Source organism: Suricata suricatta, chromosome 12, assembly GCF_006229205.1.
Source record: "Suricata suricatta isolate VVHF042 chromosome 12, meerkat_22Aug2017_6uvM2_HiC, whole genome shotgun sequence".
Classification (NCBI taxonomy): Eukaryota; Metazoa; Chordata; class Mammalia; order Carnivora; family Herpestidae; genus Suricata; species Suricata suricatta.
The window spans coordinates 98,183,558-98,190,642 of record NC_043711.1 but is presented as its reverse complement, the minus strand read 5'-3'; the positions used below and the strand labels follow the sequence as shown (position 1 = coordinate 98,190,642).

The window sequence follows — 7,085 nt, the reverse complement described above, 5'->3', positions numbered from 1 at the left end:
CGCGCGCCGCGCCCGCGCTCTTTGCCTGCGGGCCCGCCTCCGACGGTGAGGCTAGAGGCTGCGTGGAGACCCCCGTGCCCTGCGGAGGGGAGGGTGGGGCTGGTGTGGGCAGGCCCTGGGCCTGCTGGGAAAGATGAGGCTGCGGGAGGGATGGGAGGGGGCGCACAGGCCCTGGGCCCCGCCTCCGAAGGTGAGGCTGGGTGGGGGGGGGGGGTGCGTGGAGATCCTGGTTCCCCAGGAAGGTTAGGCTGGGGCTTGGGGGGAGGGGCGGTGTGGACAGGCCCTGGGCGCTCACTGTGGAAGGTGAGGCTGTGGGGGTTAGGGATCCCAGGCCCAGGGGTGAGCCTAGGGCTGCTGAGGGTCAGCGATGGACAGACTCTGGGCCCCGCAGCATTGGGCCTGGTGCTCCTGGAGGCGCAGCCTGGAGGACACACTCAACTGGCCGCAGCCAGCTCATGGGTACTAGTCAGGGTCTAGGGGTGCCCTGGGCACTGCTGGCACCCCGGCCTTCACACTGAAGCCCTTTGGAGCCTAGCCCGGTCTGTCCCTTTGCCAGCATATGTGGTCAGCCAGCGGGCAGTGTCCCCACCAGCCGGTGGTAGGTGCGCTGTGAGCCCCCTAGGAGCACGGGTCCTGCCAGGAGCAGAAAGTATGAGAACCCCGGTGGACATTCTTTTGATGCTAGGACTTTAGAATCCTCGTCTTTGTTAAATATCCGGTGCATTTAAAGCATCACCCTTTTCCCATATGGACAATTTTTCTTTTTTTTTTTTTTTTTGAAAACGATGAAATGTTTTGTTTTGATTTGGTCTTCATCATTTTGTAATTCTGAATCCTGCAAGGTTAGCAAGTTGTTACAGTCATGCGTCTTGTAATCTCCCTTTCCTCACGCGCTAGGCACACATACACACCGCATCGAGTGGCAATATGATTTTATCAATGCGGCATGAACATGTAAGCAATAGCTACATTTCACATAAAAGAGGCTCTGTGCATCAAGGGGCCTGACCGACAAAAAGCAAACATTAGAAGGCGTTTCAGCAGTTACTGCTGAGAGGATCAATACAGTTAATTTGTTTCATGCCCGTCATATATTTCCATGAGACATCCAGGAGGAGGGAGCAAAGGACAAAAAACTACCTTTCCCTTACGGACCACTTGTTAAAGTTGAAGATGAGTTTGGAGTTCTCCCCACAGAAATGTTTTCAAAACCCCTGCTTCCTTCTGGTGTCTTCCCCTTGGAGGCACGTGTTACTGGGTGGGTAAAGAGGCGGATCGTGGCGTGCTGGGGGGCTGGCCCCCGCGAGGCCGGCCTCATTCGGCGGCCGCCTTTGCCAATCATGAGCCCACCGGTTCGTGCAGCCCCAGAGAGAAAGCCATTTAAAGCCTCTCTGGTTGTATTAATTTCAAATTAAGGGTTCTGTGTGGTGACAATAGTCCTATCAGGGATAGCGTGATGCCAATTGATAGGGTAGGGATAGCAAATTAGAAAGCAATTGCTTTCACACACTCCAGTGAATTTTATAAATCTTGTGATGAAATACTAATTTTCACAGCCTTTTGATTAAAAGTGTCTATTTTTCTCCCTTGCGGCTGTTAAAATGGACATGAGTCAAAATTTTGCCTTTACTTGAAGAGTAAGGGCTCTGTATTTCGAGTAAAAGCCTTTTTTTCAAAAATCAGTATTTTCCCTCCTCTTACCCACAGTTGGTTCATGATGCATGTGGGTTCAAGAGAGCTTATGCCACCAGCCGCCCCCCCCCCCACCCCGCCGCCGTAGCTTACTTAGCGGTTACTAATGTCGTTCTTATTAGTGACAACATGGTACTCAGATAATCTTAGCTCTAGGGATTTAAAATCTCGGTTTGGCAGAGGCCTTCAAAGCACTTAAACCATTCCAGTTGTAACTTGGCCACGCAGGTGTGTGTTCTGATCACATCGCCCATCAGGGATTCACCTCTGACCACCCACGTACATCGTATTAATTCTAAACATCTTTTTATTTTGTTTTTTTTTTCTTTTCCAATCAGGAAAAAGGCCTGTGTCATATCAACACTTATCTAGCAGCATGCTACAAAAGAGAAACTATGAGAATTTTATTGGGAATGCACATTATCGACCAAATGATAAAAAAACTTGATTTCCTCTTTAGGGTAAGAAAGGTAAGCGTAGATGATGTGTTGATTTTAGTTCATTGAAAATAAGCCGTCTAGCTTATTCAGTAGGGTAGAAGGTCAAATTATTTTTGTTTTGAAAGCGTTTCTGAAACTTTGAGTGCTCAGGGTCTCTGGTTATCCGTGGTAATGGTAATGACAACACAGCCAGCTGGAATTTCCTAAGCATTTGCTTCGTGCTCAGCCTGGAAGTGTTTTTATAATCATGACTTCATTTAATCCTTCCCAGAGTGGGGGGCATTAGCCCAGGGATTAGCAAAACCCTCCACCTGCTTCTGTCCGTAAAGTTTTACTGGCACACAGCCACGTCCGTGCCTCTCCGTGCTGTTGATGGCTTCTCCTGAGTCCCGTCAGCAGCGTGGGTGGTTGTGACGGAGGACATGGCCTGCAAAGCTGAGAATACTTCCATTCTGGCTCTTTCCAGAAAGTGGTTGCCGGGCCCTGGCCTGGGAGGTCCTGCGCGCCCTTTGCGGGTGAGGGTGCCGACACTTGGATTGTGTCACTTGCCCAGCACCCCTCTGGTCGGTTCCGTCCTGGGTCTGCGCGAACCAAAGCCTGTGCCCCAGCCCTCCTGCTTCAGAGCTTGTTCGAAGCGCGGTGCCTTCATGTCTTGGGGGAGGGGAGCGGGACGAGAGCGCCCGGTGCGTTCTGACATCGTGGTTTTTGTGGCGCGTGTCTAGCGGGACCCTCGGAGGACTCCAGCGCTCTCCTCGGAGTCCTGTTGATTCCCTTGGGTTAATTCCGAGTTTGGCCCCAGGGCCAGATGTCCACACACAAGTTACTCTAGACCTCATTTATCAGTACATGGAGTGAAGGTAGGGGTTTGTGCACAGATTTGGGTTCTCTCCCAGAAACTTTCTTTCTTGTCTGATGCCCACTCCCGGTCCCACGGCAGCATGTCTGTCTCTCGTTTACAGTGAGACCCGCGTGGGGATGTTGGGCTGATGCAGGTCTGCACTCCTCTCTCCCCTCGCTTAGTGAAAGTGGAATGACGTCATCATAGGAGTCCGTAAAACACAGAACCAATCCTTGATGATAAGGAACAGTTTGTAACAGGTTCAGTCTGTCCGTAACGGTAGATGGACCCTGTCCTGTCCGTGCAGCCCTGGCCTCTTTTGTAACCTCCGAGCATCTCTGCTCGCACGTCCTCTGCCTGCATCCTCTGAGACTTAGGACCAGCTCACATCGTTTCGGCAGGAGGTTTGCCAGGAACTGGGGGCTTCCCTCGTCGCTGCCACTTGCTCGTGTGTTCACCCCCACTTCTGCCCCTCTTCTTGTGTGTCCCACGTCACTGCTACTACGCCTGAGAGGAGGAGCTGAACGCATTCCTTTGTTCCTGGCCTTAGCCCCCCGCTGGGACTGTCCCTGATCAGACTCCTTAGATGCTGGCCGGACAAATAACATTGCAACCTTTCCGTTCCTTGTGGGCTTTGCCAGACTTCGTGTAACTGATATGAATTCTGATCCTTGGTGAAATCCTCTTCATTAAGTCACTGTTCAGTGTATAGTAGTCTGAGCTGGCATGGTGTTATGTAGAGTCTGGATACTTTCATTGCAACAATTTCTTAAATTTATTTTTTCCTCTGGAACTCTTTTTTTTTTTTTTTAGCGTATATTTTTGAGAGACAGAGACAAAGTGTGAGCAGGGGAGGGACAGAGAGAGAGGGAGACAGAGTCTGAAGCAGGTTCTGGGCTCTGAGCTGTCAGCACAGAGCCTGACGCGGGCCTTGAACTCAGAAACCATGAGATCCTGACTTGAGCTGAAGTTGGGTGCTCAACTGACTGAGCCCCCCAGGTTCCCCCAACAAATTTGATTTTTTTAAGATTTTATTTTTTAATCTCCATCCCCATCTGAGGCACGAACTCACCACCTGGAGATCAAGAGTCACGTGTTCCGCCCACCGAGCCAGCCGGGCGTCCCTGCGGTGCCACGTTTGAGCTCGAGGGGAACTCCTTGCCTTTCGCGATCCCTTTGGTTCTGTTCGTTATACTTATTATTAAAAAACAAAAAGGATTTTCCCAAGCTGTTTTCAGTTCTGTCCTGATCACTTCTTGAACCTTTTCTTCCCCCGTAGGTGCCGATGGATGTGTGTACTGTCCATGAAATTGAGTTAGTCTATCCTTTGAGAAGGCCGATGGCGGAAGCTCTCGGAATAAGCTGTGACCGTGCCACGCGTGTGACGTACCAGGAACACTACGGTTTTGTAACGTTCTGTTAACTTTTGTACCAAATAGCAATAAAAACTATAGTTGGAACAGTTGGGTTGTACACGAATGGAGACCGGCAATCTGGTTTGTCCCTGAATAGTATTTTTTTTAGAATTGACCAAATAGGAAGAGGGGTCTTTTGCCTACTTGATGCTGTTGAACGGAAACCATGCGGGGGGTGGGGTGGGGGGGAGAGTCTCTAACGCTTGCGCCTCAGGTAACTCTGCACATACGTAAGTTCGGGACCTGCTTGTCCAGAGACCACGCGTCCCCTTTTTCTCTCGTGGAACCCGTCCCCTCGAGCAGATCCTGCTCCTTGTGCTCTTTCTTTGAAAATGTACGTTGAAAAAAAAAAATTCCTCAATGATTTGTATTATGTTAAATCCTCCTCCGTCTACTGTCTTAAATTTGTTAACGGAAGTATCGACCCTCTATGAGCATGTGCCGCGTGTACTGAGGTCGGCCATTCTGAATCGGGTGCCCTTTTGTTGCAAAGTTGCAGTCTGTCACCTGAGGAAGGGTCCAGATCCGTGACCCTTTGCTGAGAACGGCGTGCGCTCAGTCGGGATTTTAAAGCGTCAGTGTCAACAGAGAAGGGTGTCCTCTGTGGGGACAGCCCCGCGTCCAGCAAACAGATGGAATTCAATGTGGACTGACTTGAATTTATTTTCTATCAAGTTCATCCTTTTGTTGGAAAATTCAGGTTTCTTTTTTTTGGCTTTCGCTTACATTAGAATGTAAAAAACACAAAACACATATACCGGGAGCAGTTTTAAAGGACATGAAAGTGTCTGGGTAAATTTTAGGTTTGTATCTGGAAGTCCTGGCGTGCCTGGCGTTTGGGCTCACTGCAGCCGTATTCGAGTTAATTACAGACCCGTTGACCCTGAGCAAGGGACTGCCGGCCGAGCCCTCTGGTAATGGGGGGACTCGGTCTGGTCCTTGACCTCAGCGGCCTTCCTGTTTTTGGTGGTTTTCAGCAACCAGATGCAGTTTGGGTTTTAGAGGGAGGATGGCCACCAGCTGTTTTAGACTTTTGTTCCCTTTCAGATGCTGTCCGAGGCTGGGTTTGCTCAGCAGTCCGCAGGGTTAGCGACCACAAATGTTTTATTGATACAACGGTTTCAAAAAGAAATTTGCACTGTTAAGTTCTTGCCCCGCCCTTCTTCGTTAGAGCAAGAGTAAAGTCCTAAAAGAAACCGGATTTTTTGGTTTCGTTTTCATTATGCAACATGGAAGCTTAACTTGATGGAGAAGTCTCAACTCGTGGGGGGGTGGGGGGCTGACGGGTCGGGGGTCTGCCGGCACGCCAGGGGGCGCTCTGTACCAGGAGCGTGCACACCATCCACCCGATTTCCTGTTCACAAGCTGAGCCATATGTATATAACCTAGATGTTTGTTTTCCATAGTTTTGCACTTTTATAGCCTATTTTTGAAGAGTAACACATTTGCAAGATGATTGACTTGATCTTTGCCTAATCCAATGAGCGTTACAGGAAGCTTGCTGTGACTCTAAATGTAAATCTTTAAAAGGGGATACGAGATAATAGAGGGCTGAAATTTAAACCTGTATTTAAAAAAAAAATCACCAAATCTATTTGAAAACAAGTCAGTTCATGTCATGCTGAAATTTTGGGGGCTTTCAGATGTCTCTTTTCTAACCACATTTCTCAATTTCTGAATACATAAAATGTCCTTTCTTTTTTCCACAGCTCTTGTCCTCCAAATTTTTATTTTATTTTTTTGGTCCATCAGTATTAACTATTGGGATACTACTGGTTTTGTATGTTTTTTTTTCCTTTGAGACAACAGTACATATAATAGAGGTACAATCGTTGGATTTTTGTTTATGTATTTATTGCATTCCAGTTTGATTTATTTTAATTGTTGATACTTGTCAAACAATAGACATTACTTGTTTTATTTATGATGTATTTCAGCTTAAAGTTATGTTATTATATGTGGATGTAAATATAGATTTGGTGTTTTGCAGTCTTGGTGCTGGTCTTTCTTGTGTCCCTCGGTTCTGCTTCTAGCTTCTGGGAAAGACAGTGCTAAGCCTGCGCTCCAGCAGGGGGTCCGGTAAGGAGTTTTCACGCTCGCCAGCAGCACGAGGCGAGCTCCTCACTCTGCTCCCCTGAGTATTTGAAAGCGAGTCTCGGACACGATTTAGTTTCATCTCTAAGACTCTTTTAACTCGGGGGCGCCTGGGCGGCTCAGTCGGTTGAGCGTCCGGCTTCGGCTCAGGTCATGATCTCGTGGTTCGTGGGTTCGAGCCCCGTGTCGGGCTCTGTGCTGACAGCTCAGAGCCTGGAGCCTGTCTTCAGATTCTGTGTCTCCCTCTCTCTCTGACCCTCCCCTGCTCACACTGTCTCTCTCTCTCTCTCAAAAATAAATAAAAACATTAAAAAAAAAAGACGCATCACTGTGAATCCCTAATGGATAAGGGCTTTCATGATCACACACAGCTCTGTGCACGGGGGTGGGGGGTGGGGCTCCTTGTAACCAACCGCCATGTCCACGCAGCCTTGTAAAAGTGTCGTCTTACATTGGGTAAGTTGAGTTGCGATCAAGACCCAAACAAGATCCACTTAATTAGTTGACAAGAATTTTAAGCCTGTGTTCATCTACATCCCCTCTGCACATAGGGTTTATTGCACTTTGTGGTTTCATCTGACCTGCGCCTCCAGTCCTTATATGTGC

General features: G+C 48.7%; 1 long non-coding RNA gene across 1 annotated transcript; it reads left to right on the top strand.

The window, feature by feature from the left end:
* Window positions 1-6,374, top strand: LOC115273581. Its single transcript, XR_003900842.1, has 3 exons — window positions 1-45; window positions 2,031-2,162; window positions 4,250-6,374. It is a non-coding gene; the product is annotated as an uncharacterized LOC115273581 (long non-coding RNA).
* Window positions 6,375-7,085: the final 711 nt, after the last annotated feature.